Genomic DNA, 21,638 nt, shown 5'->3' with positions numbered 1-21,638 from the left:
AGACTGCTTTCAGAGGCCCTGAGTTCAATTCCCAGCACTCACACGGCAGTCACAGCTGTCAATAACTGTAGCCCCATAGAATCCAATGCCCTCTTCTGGTATGTAAATGTACACACAGGTAAAACATCCATGTATATAAAATACACAAATAGACATAAATACATAAGTCTTTGTTAGGCGTGGTGCCACATTCCCTTAATCTTAGCACTTGGGAGGTAGAGACAAGCTGACCTCTGTGAATTCAGGACAGTCTGGTTTACAGAGTGAGCTCCAGGACAACCAGAAATATACAGTGAGACCTTGTTTCAAAAAAATCAAAACAACAACAATGAAAGACAGAACCAAAACATGTTGAGGGACCTGACATTTTCTGTTGTACTTAGAAGGCCACATCCAAACATGCTGTTGTGAGAGACTTCTGCTGTGGAAGACAGGGAAAGCATAGCCACAGGCTAGACACACGAGAGGGCAACCCCCACCCCAAGCAAACAGGACACGCAGAGAGGAGTGACACATATGTGTGCATTGCATAAGCAGGGACACTGCAGCAGGCCAGAGGGCATGGCTGCTTCCCAGGCAGGCCCTGCGCCATCTCTTTGGGTTTCCCAGTCATTGGCACTGTCTATCTCCTCCTGTTTTAATTTTTCCTTTTTTTCTGGGGCTGAAGGTGGAACTCCAAGCTTACACACGTCAGGCAAGTGCACTTCAGCCAAGCTCCACTGCCAGTTCTCCTTCCTCTCCCATCTGACAGCATTGGCACAGTCTTTGATGATTCCCCAAGGTTGGTCTGCATGCACCAGCTCTCTGTGTGGGTACCCGAACACCTACCTGCTCTCAAACTGTTCCTCATCCTGAAGCCTCATGTGGTGGCCAATAGCCCTTTGGCTCTAACAGCAGGCCCTGAACTGTATAAAATCAATACCTATTTGGTGCAAAGAGTGAATACTCATTTAACAACAAAAGAGAGGCTTTAGCTGGAAGGTTGTAGTAGCAAGGGGAAGGAGGAAATAAAGGTGGGGCTCTATGTCTTCGATAAATCAGCCATTGACCTTTTTACCGTCCTGCATACAGCCTTGCAGGTTGAATCTTGTGGCTTGTTAAGGAAATTAAACTGGCTTTCCTGAGTTAAAAAGTAAACAGATTCAAGCAGCAGAAAGGTTAGCTGGCAAGCTCAACTCCTTGGATTAGCTGGCATATCTTTGTCCTTTTCATTTTACTTAGATTGATTAGGAATTATTTCAGCAGAAGTCAGACATGTGGGAGAATTGGGGGTTAAGGATCCCTAGAGCCTGTTTCCTTAGACACCCTGAGCACAAAGGAATCCTCAGGGAAAGGAGACCTTTGATAGGCACAGATGGAGGCTTAGGGGAAAGTGACTAGGAGATGATAACCTATGACAGTTCACATTAGCTTTCAAGTGATTGCATTCGTGTATGTGCACTACATGCGTGCAATGCCCAGAGAGGCCAGAAGAGGGCCTCTGAGCCTCTGGATTTGGAGTTGCAGATGTTTCTCAGTGACCATTGGAAACTGGGTGCGTAAGTCAGGTCCTCTGTCCAAGCACTGAGTGCTCTTAACTGCCAAGAACTCTGGCTCACACTGGCTTTTACACATGCTCAACTGCATACTTCGTGGTTGGTATTTTTCTTTGAAACTTCAGTAAGCTCCAAACCTTTGATAGAAACATTTTATATTTCTTTCTGTAATACACCCTGAGCCCATGACCAGGCACTGCCCTCCTTTCCGGTGCTGTATCCCAGTCTCTGTCCTGAATTTAATCTGAACGCCCCCCCCCCCAGAAATGGAGCAGGGGCACGTGAAAAAGCTTGCCAGGATGCACAGCATCATCATAGGTCATTCATCAGGCTCCATGTTTGTTGAATGCATACACAACCTTGCAACCATCCAGAAAGACCTCAAAAAACCTGGAGATCTCAGGAGTGTAGTGTCATATACAGGGCACTGACATGTTTTACCAGGCCAATTCCTACGCATTACACCTGAATTATAAAATGATATATAAAGTATTGGATAATGGGTACGCCGAGAAATATAACGTGGGTGGGGACCCACTATGTTTAAACTTTACCAGGGTGTGTGTGCGAGGTAGGAAGCACGGTACAGGGAAGGAGAGATAACATTATAACATTATCTCTTTCAGAGAGAAGTTCAAAGTCCCAATTAAACCAGATCGAGACTCTGGGGACACAAGGTGAAGCCGGCTCGGGAAATTCTACCACCTGCACCTGCCTCATTTACGCCTCCTCGTGCATCTCGGAATAGGGCCCAGCCCAGGGATCCTGCAGCCAGCCGCAGCCGAGGCTTCCTGGGAGAAAGACAAGGCCTGAACACTGAGTGCAGGCGTTCCCGGCAGCTGAAGGGCCACTGGAGCATCACAGATACCCCGTCGGCCCGCGCGCAGACCGCGCCTTGGACTTTTGCATCAAGTGCGTCCCCCAGGAATCGCCGGGCTGTGGCGACCCTCAGGGGACCAGGAAGGGTAAGAGCTTGCGGGGCTGAAGAGTCCACACCTTGGGAGCACGGGTCGCTCCGAGGGCGCCCCGGCTCGCGAGCCATCCGAAGCCCGTTGCTCCTCCCCGCAGGCCAAGGCCTCGCGCACTCGGCCACCAGCCGCTCGCTCTCCCCGGACGCTCGCGCGCGCCCGACCGCAAAGGGCGAGTCTGACCAGGAGGCGCGCCAATGGGCGTGGGCGGAGCGCTGGAGGCGGGGCCTGTCCTGTGGGCCAATGGGCGTGGGCGGAGCTCTAGGGGCGGGGACTGTCCCGACACCGGCCAATGAAAGAGGCTGGAGCACTCGAGGGTGAGGCCTATCGGAGCACCGGCCAATAGGCGGGGGCGAAGCGCGTGGGGGCGGTGCCGGGGCGGGCGGCGGCGGCGGGAGCCGGCTGCAGACGGAGCCGGGCGGCCGAGGACGCAGCGCGGCGCCTGGCGACAGCTCGAGCCGCGGGCGCAGCGGCCGCGCGGGGAGCGCGCCCATGGGTAGCGCGGGACGGTGGCGGGCGGCGAGGCCCCGGCTTCTGCGCGCCGGCCCTGGCTGGGCCCAGAGGACCGCCGCTCCGAGGTGCGTGGCGGGGGTTGCGGGGGGTGCGTCCGCTGATGCGGGGCGCGGGGACCGGACCTGCCCGGCTGTGCCCAACTTGCGGGCCGCTCCCCCGGGGCTCCCGCTCCTTTGTACGCGTAGGCTCACGTCTTCGCCGGTGAGCTACCCAGCAGCGCCGGCACATTCATTTCAGCCTGGTCGCGGAACTCAGAGAATCAATTTCGGCTCATCCTCTCGAGAGCGAGAGCCTAGGACAACTTGGCGTCACCCCTCGGGGAGACGTTTGTCGTCATTAACCGGCTTCGGGGACATTAATTCAGCCCCGGCCAACGCCAGCACGGGTGAACCGACAGCAAGTGTGTTTTCAGGAATTGGGGCTCGGCGGTACCTGATTTTGGTCCAAACAGATCTTAGGCGCTTTGGGTTCCGCTTAGAGTTGACTTGGTCTGGATGAGGATGGCTTTAAGAAAGAAGAATAAGCAGCGTGAGAAAAGGCAAAACGAAAACCACCCCCAAACCCAAGTCATTCACAGAAAACGGTGCGTCTTGGTTATTCTCATTGGTTTTCCCAGTAACTTCAAAATAGTCCCAGAAATGTTCCTTTTGTCTGCGGTTTCACTTCTAAACTTTAACACTAGATGGCTTTCTTATGACAGGCATTTAGTCCACTGCCCGCTTGAGTTTCCTGCGTCTGCAGTCTAGGCTGGGATTTATTTATTTATTTAACGTCTTACAAATTGGATTGAAAGGGAAGAAAGTATCCCAAACTGCGGCTTTGTTTGAAATATACAATTCCCCTTAAGGCTTAAACCAGTTATTTTTGCAAAAAAAAAAAAAAAAAAACAACGGAAAAACGGGCTTTGATGTCTATCACCTAAAGGTGAATATGCGCCAGCCGCTTGTTGTGCTATGCTCCGCATCGTGTTTTGACTTATTTGGAGACTGTAGAGTCCTAGGGTGGGTTGGTGATTACACTTGCATAGATTTCTATGTGTGCTGTTTACAGCTGCCTGGGTTTAGTTTGGAGGCTTCTGGAACAGGCAGGGATGCATTCTGTAGTGGGGAAAGACAGTCTCTCTCGAGTTTGGGGCTCATGCCGAAGGCTTGACCAGCAGCAGCGTTTGAGGAAGATCTGTAGTCCGGTGCGTCGGCCTGAGTCATACCAAGGATTGTGTCAGGGATCTCTGCATTTCCTCCTCCCCTGATGAGGTCTGGTTCTTCTTTTCTGAGCACAGCTCTTTGATGACTAGTGCAGTTGCTTCTAGTTAACTGATCCAGAAGATTTTACATTATGGGTTGCTTTTTTTTTTTTTGATTTGGGAATTAAATCTAGAGGCTTGAGTTTGCTAGACAAGCACTCTACCACTGAGCTACGTTCCCAGCCCTGCTTATTATTATCTTCAAACAGTCACCCATTTCTTGTTATTATTTTGGAAGAGTCTCTCTAAGCTGCCTCGACTGTCCTCCCACGGTAGCTCAGACAGGCTTTGAACTTGTGGTTCTGCTGCCTCCTGAGCGACTTGGATGGCAGGTGTGCCCAACCACGCCCCGCTTCTTGTTCAGTACTTTTACCTACGAGCCACTTGACAGCTAGCCCCAAGTCTTGCCCAGATAGGCTGGTTTATTGAAGAAATTTGAATTTGGCTTTATAGTTGTCATTTCTTGTGTGTCTTCCTGGCTTAAAATATGACATGTTAAATTTGTATGCCCTAAATTAGAATGTATTCTTAAATAGCGGAAGGGGGAGGAAAAAAACCCCAACTGCGTAGACATCTGGCAAGTGGGGAACATAATGAAACAGGGGCGGCTTTCCTCACTACCCACGTGCTACCTATAGATGGGGTGAGGTGAACTTGCATAAGAAGCCCTGTAGACATTTGCTCCAGAGGATGAAGAGAGCAGCACTGGATCCAGTTAGGGTGTGGGGACGGAGCTTCCGCTTGGGAGTACAGGTCTGGGAATTGCACTGTCTGGCTAGAGCGTATATTTTTCAGAACTCGATTTTGATTTTGATATTGTAAAATGCTAGACTTTTGTACAGAGCAGAGCATTTTTTCCCCCGTAACTTTTAGCCTCGTGAGTGGGATTATCATCTTGGTCAAAGCTATGGAATATACATTTGGAAGGGGCATCTGCCCCCCCCCCCACCTCCACTGGAGTCCTTGGTACCTGATACCTTTCTGTAGCTTGGGAAGTTTTTACCTGAGACAAAAGGGACAGTCGATTAGATACTTGAAAATCTATTTCTGAAACCGAGGAAGCGTTAGTACAAATGGCAATTATCTGGTAATTGAAACTGGCTTGGAAACGCTGCGCATGGGCCTCACCAGCAGCCTCGGAATTGTGCTTCCACTGACATGGATCTGCCCCATGCCCCGCCGCCGTGGTTAAGCCCAGCTTTGGGAAGTCTTGAATTGTCTCTGAACTTCTGATCCCCGTGTGGTGGTAGTTTCACGTTACAAGTCTTTACAGAGATGCAGCGAATTTTAAGAAAACTTGGATTATTCTCTTTGACCTGAATGAAATGCGGAGTCAAGCCCTGGAGGGCTCAGAACTGTGGTCTAGGCTTTCTTCCTTTACCTGTGCAGGCTTTCCTTTTGGGTGAGTGGGAGGAAGGTGGGAACCTCGAGGGTTGGCTGTTCTCTGTGGTTCATAGTAGAGTTTGGATAAAGTATAGCCCAGTTCCTTTTGACTCTAAAACTATAGGTTTCTGCCTTTTTTCATTTCAGTTTTTACCTTTCAGTTTTTTCATTTCAGTTTTTACCTTTCAGTGTGCGTGCACACGTGCATACTTGACACGATGTTTGCATGGATGTCACAGGACAACTTTTAGAAGTCGGTTCTCTTCCATTGCATTGGGTTCATGGGATGATGGAACTTGGCAGCAAGTGCCTTTACCCACTGAGCCGTCTTGCCAGCCCCTTTGGTTTCTTTGTTGTTTAAAATCCATGTATTAGGGCAATAAAAATGTCTGTCAGGCCAGGATGGTTTATATTTCCCATGATTATGAGTCTTGCTAGATTCCGTGTATTGTAAGTTTGTGTACAGTGAACCTCCTTATATGGATTTATAGTTGCTAGGTTTACCTTTGAAATCAATGACTCAGAAATTGCTTTTCTCTGCCAATTGCATTTAGCTTTGACCCTTTTTAAGGAGAGGTGACCGTGCAATTGGAATTCAAATGCCTCCCAACTTCAAGGGTAAATTAGATTGATCGTCTCCGTCTCTGAACCTGACTCATAAACTTTCCCCAAGAGTGGCTAGTGCTCCAGGGGCTCAGCTCTGCTGCTGCAGGCCTTTTCTTCCTGCTGGGCTCCTCTGTAGGGAACTGCTCTTTGAGCTCCGTTTCCTGTGCAGCATTCTGTAGAAAACTGAGTAATAGAAAGGAAGACAGACTGTGAACGGAGTGTGATTGTCATGGGAGCCAGCATCTCTGTGCCAGAAAGGACATAAGGGTTATCTTCATGCTTTAGTCCTGTTTCCATTCATCCATAAAATTTTGAAAATAAAGCCAAGCCACATGCGGTACACTCTGATGATCCCAGCACTCGAGGGCAGAGGCAGGAAGCTCAGGAGTTCAAAGCCATCCTCAGCTACACAGTGAATTCAAGGCAGCTTGGGGCACATGGTACCCTGACTCACAAAATCAAAGGGGCTTAGCTCTTATAACAGCAGTTAACACTAGCTGTTCTTCCAGAGGACCCGGGTTCAATTCTCAGCAGCTCACACCTGTCTATAACTCCAAGATCTGACACCCTCACATAGACATACATGCAGGCAATACACCAATGTACGTAAAATTTAAATTTTTTTTAAAAAAAAATCAACACAAAAGCCATTTTTAAGGATGTTAAATTTATATACATTTGACCTTTCTACCCTTAGCATATTATTTAAATATGTATAAGTATATTAATTAAATTAAACATAGCCATCATTAAGTATTATCAGTGCATTTAATCAAGATAACATAGGATTGGGTGTGGTAACTCTTACCTGTGATCTCAGTTCTAGGAAGGCTGAGGTGGGAGAATTACTAGGAGTTTGAGGGCAGTCTAGACTACAGAATTGGTACCCTGTCTCAGAACAACAAAAGGGAAGAAAGTAACACTAAAAAAGATGTGTATTGGGCAGGATTCCTCCTCCCTGTGTGTGTGTGTGTGTGTGTGTGTGTGTGTGTCTTCAGAGAACATTTAGTAAAGTTACCTCACACCTCTTATTCCCCCCCCCCCCAACTCTTCCTTTCTCACAGGACAGTGAGAATGTTACCGAGAGGAGGGCTTAGAGGGCACAGTCCACTTCACCCACGTTTCTTTGGTGCAGATCCTTCCGGACATTTCTGACTGCACTGAGAACTGAACCTGGGGCCTTCACACAAACCAAGCATCTCCTGCTGAGCTGCATTCCCAGCCGGCCTCCATAAGACTTTCAAAGGGGACCTGGGGAAGGGGAGACCGTACCAACTTTTTGATGGGTTCAAATCAAACTCAATTCAATTAAAAACTGGAAAGTTTTTCTTATTTGCCATGTTCGGGATTGCACTCTGTTCTTACACGTGGTAGACATGTGTTCTACCACTGAGTCACACAGGTCTTCTTTTTATTTTTTTTTAATTTTGAGATAGGACTAATTTGCCTGGGCTGACCTTGAAATCATTCTGTAGCCTAGGCTGGTCTTGATAAAACTTGAGATCCTTCTGGTTCAGATGTCAGAGTAGCTGGGAAGACAGAACTGCACCGCCGCCCTGACACTGGGAAGTCTCCTGAGCTGTGGAATAGTTTTATGCTACCTGTCCTTCGGAAGTTTGCCCTGTCTGGGGCCTACAGAACAAATCCTATACAGCAGTGGCTCCCCACCTTCCTAATTCTGCGACCCTTTAATACAGTCCTTCATGTTGTGGTGACCCCAACCATAAAATTATTTTGTTGCTATTTCATTACTGTAATTTTGCTACTGTTATGAATTGTAATGTAAACACCCGATATGTGACCCAGAGGTTGAGAACCATTGCTCTAGGGTGCCATTTAATCTCAGCCCCAAACTTGTCAAAGTGGGGCCCAGTAACCAGAGTTCTTCTGCCTGATATTGAGCCTGCAGAGTAGGACCAGGGTGCTCAGAGGCTGCCTGTCCTGCTTGCCTTATTTGTCTGTGTTCATGACTGGCCCTGCTACTGTCTTGGAGTGTCCTGGAGCCCGAGAGCCCTTCCATATGTGCTCCATCTTGTTCTGTGACATTCAGTGTGCTGTGTTCCGCTTCTTTGTAATTAATTCTTCTCGTAGTATATTTGGAATTTGGATCCGTTAACACCTTTGCCATTCTTCTCAAAGAAGTGCTGCCTGGGTCCAGTGGGGTAGAGACACTTGCCCCCAAGTCTGACTCCTGAGCGTGAACTCCTGAGGACCTCGGTGGCGGTGGAAGGAGGGTGCAGCTCCTGAAAGTCGCTTTCTGACCTTCACACACAGCACGCACTCTCCCCTCCGCTGAATGACCATGTTAAGGAGAAAAGGTGCCATCTGCACTTTAGAACAGCCCCTCAGCCCCTACACCTTACTCTGCGTCACTGGTGGGATGGTTCAGTTGCCTGGGCACCCAGTGTATGAACCTTAGCCATAGGGACTCCCTTTTTTCTTACAGCCAAGTGCTAGTACAGATGGGAGTGCTTGACTTCTTATAACTGGCTGTTTCTCCCCTTCCCACAGGTTATTGTGAAAGATGGCACCCAACTTGCTTTGCGGGTTCCGCTGATCAAGTTATTCTAAGTCAGAAGTGAGTCTGTGTTTCGGTGTGTCCCTGGTTAGACTTGCTTTACATATGGTTAGTGGTTAGGAAATGCATACTTAATGGCTGGCTGACTGGCTCTAAGATGCTAGGGGACCCTGTGGCTTTCTAAGGACAGGAAGTGCAGGGAAAACACCAGGTAGTGCCCCCCCATCTCAGTTTTGCATGGTCTTGTTTCCATTGCTTTTAGACCACGAGAACTAGAGCCGCCATGTCTTCCTGGTGTTCCGTGACTACATGAAGGACTGTATTTAGTGCATGTGGTGAGAACTAGAGCCGCCGTGTCTTCCTGGTGTTCCGTGACTACGTGAAGGACTGTATTTAGTGCATATGGTGGTCACACTTCAGCTGCTGTGACAAAGGCAGCATGAGGGCGGGGAGGGGGCTTAGCTGGTCTCGCAGTGTGCTCAGTGTGGGTGTGATTCATCATGGTGGGAAGGCCAGGCAGGAGTGGGAGGCCCTGGTCACACTGAGGTGATAAAGTTGTGCTCAGCTCACTGTCTCCTTTCTGCTCCATCTGGAACCCCAGCCATGGCCGGTGCTGCTCACATTTAGGGGGAGTCTGAAGACCCACGCATGTTAGCCCAGGTCTAGAGACTCACAGACATGCTCAGGGGCTTGTCTCTCAGGTGACAAGATTCTAGTCCCGTTGACAGCATTGACTGTTAGAGCTGGCAGCTCTTCCTTGTGTACTGTTTTCCTTCAGCCCCAGGGGCGTCTTGAACACGTTTCCCACTTTGTGTGTTTGCCACCTCTTCTGAGGAATGTCTTCTTTTATCTGTGGTGTTTAAGAAATCAGGAGTCCAAAGTAGGTGAATTAGTTAGCTTTCTATTGCAAAGACCAAATACCTGACACAAAGCAGGAAGATTCATTGTGTTCGTGTTTCCAGAGATGTCAGCTGTCATGGCAGGGAAGGTGTGACTCAGCTGCTCCTATCATGGTGGGCAGGAAGCAAAGACCAGAGGAGGACCCAATGTTGAGCAGACTCTGTCCTGTTTCCCTGTCCCCTCCCGGTCCAAGCCTACGGGATGCTGACACCCACATTTATAGGTGATCTTCCTTCCTGGATGCACTGGTAATGACCTCACGGACACAGCGAGAAGTGCACCTCATCAGGTGACTGGAAATGCGGTCAGGTTGACATTGTGTGTTCAGTTTTCCCCTTTCGTTGGGTGCTCTCGAGACAGGGTTTCCTAGGCTAGCCTTGATTTCACAATCTTCCTGTCACAGGGGTGCACCAGCCCAGCCGCTACCCTGAAGTTAGAAGGCCAGAGCAAAGAGGCAGCTTTTGACATTGTTTCTGTGGTTCTTGGGCATGTGAAGCGTTATACACTCCCAGTGTTGTGTCGTGCAGGCTTCCCCAGGCCTCCAGGAGGTGTGGAGGGCCTGCTGCCCATGCTGGCAGTGCGATGCCTGCCTTCTCTGTGCTCTGGGGCGTGTTTTGAATTCGGTTCTTGTGGAACCGTGGGATTCATGCAGTTCCGGAATAGCTCTGGGCTGTCTTCCTCTTTGTGTTGAAATGTCTAATAGGGGATTTTAGGAATTACAGTTTTGGTCATTCATCCGGGGGAAATGCTACCATTTCTAGTGTTTAATGCCTTAATCCAGTGAACAATGGCTGTTCTGTAGAAGGGTCCGCAGGCTCTTTCCACTGTACAGTCAGCTCTCTGAATGTCCATTGTTTCCATAGATGCTACTGGCCGTGGTGGGTCTTGCCTTTAATCCCAGCAAAGAGGGGACAGAAGCTGTTGGATTTCTGTGAGTTCAAGGCCATCCAGATCTACCTGGCAAGTTTCAGGCCAGCCAGGACTCCATGGTGAAACCGTCTCAAACTAAAATAGAACATTTGCATAGTTATGTGTATCATGTCTTAGATCTGCATATGTACACATATGTGCTTTGCCATGCTAAGATGTCCTGAAAATCATAAAATACAAGTAAAAGTATGAATTTTCCGAAGGATGTTCCTAAGAGTGAACAGAAGTGGAAGTATTTGTGTTCACCGCGGGTACTCATTTGCCGCCCTTTGAAATGTGTGGCTCCTCTGGGAGCCAGCTGCTTCCCATCCTCCCAGATAGGATGAACAAGTTCACAGAAGTCCGCACCTAACCCACTCTTTGGGCTCTGTGTTTATTGTATCTGTGTCTTTTCTGGGGGCCTTTCTTCTGTGTCCCTGGAACTACTTGTGGGTGGCTTGGTTGGATATGGTGATGGGGGTGCTGGCCTCCCTGAGATGGTCCTGTCCTGTGGGCAGGGACCTCCCTGTGCCGGGTTGTAGAGAAAGCCTCACACCATTACGGCACCTCCTGCATAGAGTTGGGAGGGGATTATGACTTGTCCTTTGCCTGTCAGAAGCATGCTGAGTGCAGCCTCATGGTGGCCTTCTGTCTCTGTATGGCAGGATGGGCCTGTGCTTCCCCGTTTCTCTGGTTCACGTGTGAAATGTCCCCCATAGCTCATGTTTGGATACTTGGTCCCCAGATGCCTTTCCCATCTTTGAGAAGTGGCAGAACCTTTAGGAAATGGGGCCTGTGGTGGTTTGAATGAAAATGGCCTCCATAGACTCATAGTGAGCAGCATCATTAGGAGGTGGGCCTTGTTGGAGGAAGTGTGTCACTGGAGGTGGGTTTGGAGATTTCAGGTGCTCAAGGCAGTCCCATCGGCACTCACTTCCTGATGCCTGCAAATCCGGATGTCAAGCTTTCTGCTCCTTCAGCACCGTGTCTGCATGTGCACCACTATGCTTCCTGCCATGATGGTAACAGAGTCAACCTCTGAGCCTGAAGCCAGCCCCAGTTAAATGTTTTTATTTATAAGAGTTGTTGTGGTCATGGTGTCTCTTCACAGCAATAGAGACCCTAACTAGACAGGGCCTGGCTGGAAAAAGTGGGTTACTGTGGGCAAACCTTATGGTCTATGAGCGTGGTAATAAGCTATTCCAGAACTGCATGAATCCCACAGTTCCATAGGACCCAAGCTCAAAACACGCCCCAGAGCACAGAGAAGACAGGCGTCGCACTGCCAGCGTGGGCAGCAGGCCCTCCACACCTCTTGGAGGTCTGTGGAGACCTGCACAACAGACCACTGGGAGTACATAATTAAGCATATGATGCCCAGGAGCCCAAAATTTCCACGGTAACAGTGTCAGTTCATGACCATGGTTCCAGGCTGAGCTCTCGCTTCCTGATCCACAGAGATGTGAGCAGTCTGCCACATGCTCCTACTGCTGTGCTGAACTCTGTCCTGAGACTGTGAGCTGGAATGAGCCCTTCCCTCCTGCATTTGCTTCTTATCAGGCACAAGTGCAGGAAGCAGCCTGCCAGCCCTTAGGCTGCAGGAGGACTGTGGATACAGAAAGATGGCTTCCTGCTAAGTCCAGCGGTCCACACGTCCCTCCTCGGCGGGGTACATACCCAGCCTGCACCCTGAGCGCCATTCTCACATACCCATGTCTCATCTCTACTCCCTCCAGCATCTTTGTCCTGTGGGCGGGGACCTCCCTGTGCTGCAGATGTATTTTCCACACTAGTGGCCCCTGGCCATTGTAGTTGAATGGCTACAGTTGTGAGTTTGGATTGAAGGAACCTTGGAGCCTGAACCTTTGTTGAAATATCTTGTGGATTCACTGTGACTCATCCTGAGTGGCCTTCCGCACTTCCTCCTGCATCTTCCCTAGGAAGTGGCTGGTGCTAAAGGCTGGAGAGGTTGCTGCAGGAGGCTAGAGTTCCCACAGAGGGGCCACAGGACTCTCCAGGTCCAGCAAGACCACTGACAGTCTCCAGAGTGCTGAGGTTTTGAGGAGATGGTGGTCTGTCTGTCCTTCCAAGTGTCAGTTTGATCCCCTAGGGTGGGTCCAACCCTGTTGGAGGCCGAGTGGGAAAGCTGTGTTCTCTTGGAAACCTTGGCTTGGGCTACTTGATTCAGATTACTGGGGGGAAATGAACTCCTAGGTGCTAGTACTGTGCTGTCCTTTACTTTTCAGCCCTGAAAATTCCTACCGGAAAAGGGGGATGTTTGGAAATTTGGTCTGTAGATTATGGAACATGCACCCTTTCTTACTTAAGTGTCTTTAATTCAAGACTAGCAAAGACAGTTGGAATGCTATTAATGACTTAAATATGGCAGGCACTACGTAATTACAATCTTTGCTTTTATTTAAAGCAGGGCACATATAGCCCAGGCTGGTCTTGAACTCTTTCTGCAGCCTTCAGCTCCTGATCCTCCTGCCTCCATCCCCTGCATGTTAGAGTTACAGACATTCTCCACCACGCCTGGTTTATGCAGTGCTGGGAATGGAACCCAAACTTGCTGCATGTGAGGCTGGCACTCCACCACTGAGCTAACTCCCCACCCTTGCAACTCCAGTTTAACTCCCACCTAATAGGAGTCTTAAAGGCCGTATCCTAACAGAGTAGTGGATGCTGCTTTGCGTGGAATCTGAGAGTCATGGTCCCATCTCCATGCTGTGAGCAGAGCTGACTGTGAGGGATCAGCCATCACAAATAAAGAGTAGGAACATCCAGTTGGTTCCCGTATTTTATCTGAGGGCCATTCTAAGACATTCTCTATGGGTAATGGGTCTGTTTCCTATTTTAAAAGTTGGGCTCAGTAGGAAAGAAGGGACTGTTGTGCTTGACCTGCACAGAGAGTAAGAGCTGAGCTGGGAGAGACATTCCAGAACCACGGCAGGTTTCATAGTTGCGCGTGAACTTCTCCTGTCTTTTCTTCCTTGCTCCTACCTTATGTGGGAGCTCTTAATATATATGATTTTAAAAAAACTGTGTGTATATGTATACAGACATTTGCATGTGTGTGCATGTATATGCACATGCCTTTGGAGGCCAGAGGCCAGCCTCCGGTGGAGCTCCACAGACACTATCCCTCTTGGGCCTCTCATTGGCTTGGGACTTGCTGATTCAGCCAGGCTGGCTGGCCAGGGAGTCCCCAGGAACTCCTTGTCTCCAGCTCTGCAACTGGATCATAACATACACCACCATGGAAGGCTTATTGTATGTGTATTCGGGGCTTCCAGCTCAGGTCCTCATGCTTGCACGGCAAGCTCTCCATCAACTGAGCCATATCTTCAGCTCCTACTTGGGAATTTGGTGAGGTCAGTGGGATTTGTTTCCTGTTCCAGACACAGTGGCTCATTGAAAAGCGTGCTTTTTCCAGATCTTATGAGTTTTTAACGTCTCAAACTTGGGTCTCTTGGGTCCAGCTGTGGCGCCCTGTCCTGTCCTGGGCACTGTAGCTGCCTTGGGGCAAGGCAGATCTCAGTATATCATGGGCATAGGGCTGAATGGAAGGGAAGGGAGAAGGAAGGGAGGGGTAAAGCAAGGCAGGGTCATGGGAGTGTGGTGGAAGCTGTTAGCTTACTGTTCCACAGAATGGGATACGGAGGTGCGTTTCTCAGCCGGTGGATGTTGGGATCCCTGTGAGGTAGCAGCCCAGCTTGGGAATTGTTGGTCCTTCAGAGGCCATTTCTTCAGCTCTGAAACTCTCTGCCAAGATGAAAAGAAGTATAAGAGGAAAGCAGTTTTTGTTTCCCATCTCTACTTTGCTACATTTGCATAATCTTTGTTGAAGCCAGCTGAATGTGAAGCCCTAAATAAATTCCAGGCATTTAAATATTTAAAAGGATTCATCCACAGTTCTCTACTCACCCAAAGAATAAACGCTTTCAACAAAGAAAATAACACCCTCGCAGATGCAGCCTGGATAGACTGTGTCCACCTTGTCACTGAATTAGAAAGCGCTAACAGCAAGCTTGCCTTTGACGGGTTCTGAAACTGGCTGTGTGCCAAAATATTGTTTCCCTGCCGGAGAAAGCGGTGGGTGTGTTTCAAGCTGGCAGCTGGCCAGCCAGGGGCTCTGACGCAATCACCCGGTCCCCGTAACTGCTTTGCAACTAATTTTAGGGCAGTTAAATCTGGGCACTGTCTGGTGGCTGCTGTGCTGGTTCAGTGGCGCTTTCTAAATCCATCCCTCTAGCTGGGCACCCAAGCTCCTGATTCTTTCTAGAATAAGCCTGGGGCAGAAGGGGAGGTTGAGTCAGTGAGGGAGGAGTGAGACTGGCGGGTGGGGAGAGTCCGGGCCCAGGTCTCGTCTTGTGCTGTGCTGCATCCTGGAAGCAAAGCTTAGATCATGGCACCTGTGACCCCCTGGCTCCAGACTTGCACAGACAGAGGAGGGGGCGGGGCACACTGAGGCCCTTCTTTCTTCCAGCGGCAGCCCCAGGGCCACTTGTTTTCCTTGCTGGTCATTGGCAGCCTACCCATCCTTTCTGGAAAATGTGAAACGAGAAAAATAATTTTAAAATATTATAAAGTAGCTGCAGCTATTTGGAGCATCATTGAAGGGAAGAGAGAACTAGAGTTCATGCTGTGTGTGCTTGCACATGTGCTCGTGAAGGCCAGAGGTCAACATCCGGTGTCATCCAGTCTCTTTCCACATTATTTTCAGCTCTCCTGGCTGGCCAGCGAGGCTCAGGGATCTTTCTGTGTCCCCCTTTCCAGTGCTGGGGTTCAAACATGTACCATTATGCCCAGCTTTTTCACCTGGGGTTTTAGTTTCGATGTTTGTACAGTAGGCACTTTACTCAGTGAACGTCTCCCAAGCTCTCACAGTTGGTTTCCCTGCTATTATGGGGCTATAGGCCACAGGTCCGCTTAAAAGTCTGGCCTCTATTATTGATAGAGCAGTTGAATGATTGATTGCCAGGTTAGCTGGGAAGCCCTAGAGTTCCAGATCTCTGCAGGCAGAATCCTTGACTCCAGCCTCGTCCTACAGAACCCTCTGTCAGAGTCAGTTCATACAGTTTTATATTTCAAAGAAACTCATGGGTACTTTTTCAGTGGAACTTCCCTGTATGGCTAGTTCAGAGTAGAACGCGATGGGTTGAATCTAAAGATTCTCCCTGGTGGTTCATGTGCTGGAGTCTTGATCCCGAGTGGTGGGCCGTGGAGAGGTGATTGGATCGTGAGGACATTAACTTCAACACATTAATTAGTTATTGCTAAATGAGCTGTTAGGATGTGGGGCCTGGTTAGAAGGAATTTGATCCTCATTTCAAGATTGTATTTCTTGTCCCTGAGCCTTTCCTGCTACCCTGAGGTGAGGGAGCTCCTCCCCACGCAGTCACAGACTCCTAGTTCGCCATGGTATTCTGCCTTGACACAGGCCCAGAGCAATGGAGCAAGCAATGGAGAACCCCAAAACCCTGGGCCAAAATAAACTCACCCTTCTTGAAACTGTGTTCTCACGGGCTTTAGTCACAGAGGGAATGGTCTGAGTGCTCTCTGTTCTGGCGGCCCTGATGGCCAGTGCCGAGGGGATCAGGAGGGTTAGGGAGAGAGTCCTGTGTTCTGGGTGTGGACAGAGTTGTGAAAGATGGGGAGCCTGGAGCTGAGCTTTGGAAGGTGGTTAGGATCTGGGGGTTCTTCAAGTATGGCACTCACCTTTTAGCTCAGATGGGCCTTGAACTGACATGACAGCCTTTCCGGTTCAGCCTTATGAATGCTAGAATTATAGACATGTCAGCTCCAGCTCTGATTTCAGTTATATTGCAGCGGAAACTGTCCGTGTGGAATCCATGCTCTTCGTCTTTGAGTGCTTCTGCTTGGAGTGGGCACGCAAGTTCATAACTTACCCGTTATCTGAGGTAAAATTTCTAGAACAAAATGCAGAACCCTGCAGTGTGTTGTTCATTCCGTGGGTTTTGACGGATGCGTTATCCTTTGTAACCCACACTTTAGTCAGGGTGTGGGCACCTTCTCTCCTGCCCCGTCCTGGGCAGCTTGCCCCACCCCCACCCCAGTTTCTGGTTTTCTGCTGTGAAGTTTTGTGTGTTCGTGAGAAGATATAAATAGCTACTCAGTTACAAGGTTCTCACTCTGCAGCTGTGTGTAGATGTCTTACTGTATTTACTTTAGATCTGCATTTAAATAGATCGCCCTCTGCATTTGCTCTGCTGTCCCTGGGACATCTCATTCCTACTCCCTCTTCCCTGCCAAGGAGTGGCTTCCTGTCCTGTCCAGCCATCTGCCTGCCTGGTGTCTTAGCCTGGTGCATTCTGAGGCTCAGGTGCGTCTGGCCTCTGTGTGTGGCCATCTGGGCAGGACCGGCAGGGACTCCTGGCACCGGCTGAACTACTTTGTTTCTGAAGATAGGTCAGTAGAGTTCAGCTGTTCAGCTGCATGTGCTGTTTGGGAAACTTTAGGGAAAAGAAGACACGGGTGTGTCCTTGGGAGGCTGAGGTTTCAATTTTAGCTCAGACGTGACAGTTGTTCCAACTCCCTGGATTCGGTTTGATGATGTCACCTATGGAGGAAACAAACCACCTAAACCGGGAAGACCAGATTTTCAGATCTGTTGTGCTGAGGTGATACTGGCTAATGCAATAAAGTCCCTGTGGGATTAAGAGTCACTTTCTAGACCTAATGAGCTGCCCCTTTGTCATGCCCTTACTCACTAAAGCTTTGGGTGACCAGGCCTCTCCAGTCATAAATAGGACTAGCTTCTTCTTAATGTCTGACAACATGTTTGTTGTCAGTGTGTGTGTGTGTGTGTGAGTTTTGCATAGGGTCAGGTTGACTATGGTAGGTGTTCTCCCTGCTCAAGAAGGCATAGTCAAGTGTAGTTCCTGACAGCCAAGAAGTCTTTCTCTGTCATGTGAGTTCTATACAGATGACACTCTGGACCCAGGCTCCTGCCATCTTCTCCCTCCATCTCACCAGGTGATCAGTGGGCCACACTCATGCTTGCTCAGGAAGAAAGGACCATTTGGAAGGTGGGTGGGCTAAAGGTCCCTCGCACTTTGCCCTCATTCTCCTACGACCTTCCCTGACCTCAGGAGAAGCTGAAAACTGTCCTTACATCAACTAAGGGTCCCTTGCACTTTGCCCTCATTTGTCTACATCAGCTAGCTTGTCTAGTCCTGCGAAGTTGACACCAGGCTTCATGACATCTTGTCTGATGCTGGTACTCATGAGTAAGGCTTCCCTGAAACCTGCATTTGTGAAGGATGACTCCTGAGAAGGTCATGTGACGTGGGGAAAGCAAAGCAAGCGCAGCCACTGCTTGCAGGCCTCTGGTTGCTACTGCGCTTTCATTCCACGCTCACGACGTGTGTGTCTGGCTGCAGTGTCTGACGTCAGCTGCTCTCTCAGCAGAACCTCAGTTTCTGCACCTGTGCATGGGGGCCTCTTTGGCTCACCATGCAGCATTGCTAAGAGGGATCTGTCAGACACTCAGGAGCATGCCTGCCTTTGTCTACTCTTTGTGGTGTAGACTGGCTTCTCTGGCCCAGGCTCAGATCCATAGTCTCAGCCCTTGGTGGGAGGAGGCAGGTGAGTGTTGCTTTTGGGATTCTTTCATTGTGGGAATGAGAAAACTTGCTAATGATAGGCATCCTAATCAGTTTTTGGAATCTTTGGTGTTGAAAGCATTGCTACCTTGTGTAGCTTAGTTCCATGTGGGGCGAATGGAGGGTACAATTCAGCATGAGTGTGAATAGGGGAGACTCTGGCTTAGAAAGTGGTGTTTCTGGGGATGTGGATCAGAGAGTGGAATGACACACCTGCCTCTTGTTTAAAATCCAGACTCAGAAGACTTAAGGGATGCTTCATGAATGAATTAGAAGTGTTGCTTACTCAGGGGCCAGAGGGGATCCTGGGAACAGGAACCTTTTGAATGACAGTAGGACTTTGGGGATTGCATGCCATTCAGAGGTGTCCCGTGGGTGTTCAGGGCTCTGTTCCACCCACAGGAGAGGACCTCAGCAGGCCCATGGGCTGCTAGCCCCTTAAAATACCCTTTCCAGGCTCACAGTAGGAGCTGCTTTGGGGCGGTTGATGGGCTGGGGTCAGTATACTTGGGCTGGTAGTATCATGACCAGTGTTCCTCCCAAGGATGTGCAGAGCCATCCATGAAGATAATATCCTTTTTTTTTTTTTTAAATGAAATAGCCTCATGTAACACATGAGCTCAGCATGCTGTGATCTTCACTTCTGGTCTTCCTGCTCCTGTCTCCTGAGTGCTAGGGTTACAGTGTGCTCCCCTACACCTGGTTTTATGCAGCGCTGGGGTTCAGACCAAGCTCCATCCCCAGTCTAGCAGTAGACTTCTTGTGCTGTCCGCTAAGACTGTATCTAGCCTTGGGGTACAGTTACCCTTTTCTCTGAAGACAGAAACATATATGTTCCTGAGTTGTTCTGGGCAGTGTAGCTGATTGGAAGCAAGTGGGCCCCTAGCTGAAATGACGCTTGAGAAGTTTTCATAAGATGGTCCACAGGTTAAGTTTATTCCCCCCACCCCACCCCACTCCCCACACACACTTTGGAATGAGCCTTGACTGGCAGAGGAATTTGCTGTGCTGACCGCGCTTGCCTTCCCAGGCCTGGGATCATGAAGTGCAGTGCCAGGCCCAGTTCGTTAGCTGTCTTTTCTTGCCCCTTTCTGCTCATGTGTGTTACAGCCACTGTGCTGAGTTTGCTCCTTTTTTCTAGGAGTTAAGCTGGGAGGACTTGGGAAGCCTCCCAAGTACTAGATCAGAGCTGCTCAGGGCTGCTGCGGCTGAGGAATGTACAGAGGTTCCTGAGCCTTTCATTTGACTGGGGTGTGGCTGTGGCTCAGCAGCTGCAGACAGCAAGTGTACTGTTCATGCTGATGTAGTTTGGAAGTTTGTATATGTGTGTTCATGTGTGCAGTCTCATGGGCTTGTACGTGTAAGTTCCTGTGTGTGGAGCGGAGGCCAATCTTGGGAGTGGCTCTTCAGGTATTCACCTTTTCTTGAAGTGTGTTCTCCTTTGGTCCCGGAGCTCTGATTAGGCGAGACTGGCCACTGAGTCACAGGAATCTGCCAGCTGTTTCCCCAGCTCTCAAATCACAAGCACAAACCACTGTGCTGGACTTTTAATGTAGGTTCTGGGGATCTGAACTCAGATCCTTGTGTTTGGGAAGCGAACAATTACTTTTCCATCTGCACTGTCTCTCAGCTCCACTTCGGGTTTTTCCCCTAAGTCTTTTTGTTTGTAGAGAACAAAAGAACAGCCAGGAACCTAATGGTGGATTGGCTGAGGGCACTGCCACGGTCTTAACTGAAATATACTACTGTGTGTAAGCAAGAAAACTGACCCAGGGGCTCTAGGTATCTGATAAAACCCCAAAGGCTGTGTTTTGACCTCCGCACCCATGTTGTTATAACTTGCCATTCCATTATCTGGACACCCTTACCTTTTTCTGTTAATGCTGTTAGGGGTGGCGTCCAGCAGAGCCCTCTGGGGACACTGAGATGACATGGCTTGTTGGCCAGTGGTGTGACTGACCATGAGTTGAAGGGGCTTTTTGGCAACAGAATAAAGGTTTCTGAGAGTTCCTGTCTTCGTGGAGGAGTGGGGAGGAGGTGCCAGAGAAATTACTGATCCTGGCAACACTTGGAGAAGTGGGTTTTAATAGTCCCCTCCCACTAAGTGTTCTTTCTGTTATTGTTGGCCTTGGAAGAAAGGCCTGCTGGACCACGCCTCTGGTTCTGTGGACATTCCTACATTTCTGTGTTCAGATACTTCTCCGCCCGAGGCTCAGGTGCTGGGTGTGTCCAGCGGATTTAAAAAGGATTTAGTACCTGAAGGAACATAGTTTGGACTCTATAAATTAGGATGAACTAATTTGATCAAGTTAAAATTCTTTCTGGTAGTTTGTCTTCTTTGGTTTCAAATAGTAACTTATTGTGAGATAGGGTCTCCTGTAGTCCAGACTGACCTCAAACTCACTGCGTAGCCAAGAGAGGACGGATGACCTTGACTTCTGATGTCCGGCCTCTACCTCCCAAGTGCTAGCTAGCAGTGCCATCTCACCCAGGGTAGGGGTAGAGCTTTGTGCTTGGTTAAGCCCTCTCACTGCCCCTTTGTGCACCCAGGATGCAGCTTAGATCTGTGTCAGCATGAGTGGCTCCTTCTGACTCTGGAAACCAAGGCCGGGAAGGATGCTGCCCACAGGCACGCTCCCTTCACTCTAGCCTGTATTCTGGCCCTGCCCCGGTTTCTCATGACGTGACTTACAGAGAGGAGACAGATGTAGACCGGGTGCTTCCTCTCTGCTGCAAGGGCTGCATGCAGCTGCCCCAGGTTGCTGTGCGGCCAGGTACTTGGGGTTGTCTGCATGGCTGACATCTAGGTGAACTGTGTGTGCACTTTCCTGTTTCCTTAGATGTCATGAAAGGATCTGGGAAACAGACAGGTGCTTCACAGTTTATCAAGTCCTGGGAAGTTCTGCTGTACTTACCTTTAAAAACTGGGAAATTCAGTGAGAGGGGTCTCCCTCCTCCCATCCCTCATGGAGTCTTTGCTCCCTTATTAGACTCTGGGTACCTGGCTTCCTCCAGATCAGTTCATCCGCATCACACAGCACACTGCCCCACCCCCACCCCCAGCAGGAGATCGATGTACTCTGTTTTCTTCTAGACCCTCACAGATCAATGCTTTTGAGAATCGCTTCTTAAAAACACAGACAGGGCTGGTGAGATGGCCCAGCGGGTAGGAGCACTTGCTGCACAAGCCTCACGACCTGGGTTCGATCCTTAGACCTCACATAAAATTGGGAGGAGAGAACCAACTCACAGTTGTCCTTTGACCCCACACATGTGCCATGACACACACCACATATGTGCTAATCGTAAGTAAAATTTAAAATAACAGTGATACAAAATGACTGACTTTACCAGGTGCCATTTCAATGTATGGAATCACAGTAACCCTAATGAAAAAAAATATTGGCAGCTTACACTTAACACAGGATGATTCTT

The 21,638-nt window shown here is 49.4% G+C and overlaps 1 protein-coding gene across 7 annotated transcripts in view; it reads left to right on the top strand.

The window, feature by feature from the left end:
- The first annotated feature begins 2,208 nt into the window (after window positions 1–2,208).
- The window catches only part of Sipa1l2 (signal induced proliferation associated 1 like 2), a 157,828-nt gene continuing 138,398 nt past the window's right edge, over window positions 2,209–21,638 (top strand). For 5 of the 7 annotated variants that reach the window (XM_085681911.2, XM_085681910.2, XM_085681906.2 and 2 more), the window contains exon 1: window positions 2,947–3,081. The gene's annotated coding sequence lies outside the window, so the exon portion shown is untranslated. Of the gene's footprint in view, window positions 2,501–2,946; window positions 3,082–3,250; window positions 3,600–21,638 lie in introns of those variants that run through there. The other 2 variants (XM_085681908.2, XM_085681907.2) reach the window with 2 other exon arrangements.

The sequence above is a fragment of the Myodes glareolus genome, chromosome 22 (assembly GCF_982192425.1).
Source record: "Myodes glareolus chromosome 22, mMyoGla1.1, whole genome shotgun sequence".
Classification (NCBI taxonomy): domain Eukaryota; kingdom Metazoa; phylum Chordata; class Mammalia; order Rodentia; family Cricetidae; genus Myodes; species Myodes glareolus.
This window is presented reverse-complemented; position numbering and strand designations above follow the sequence as displayed.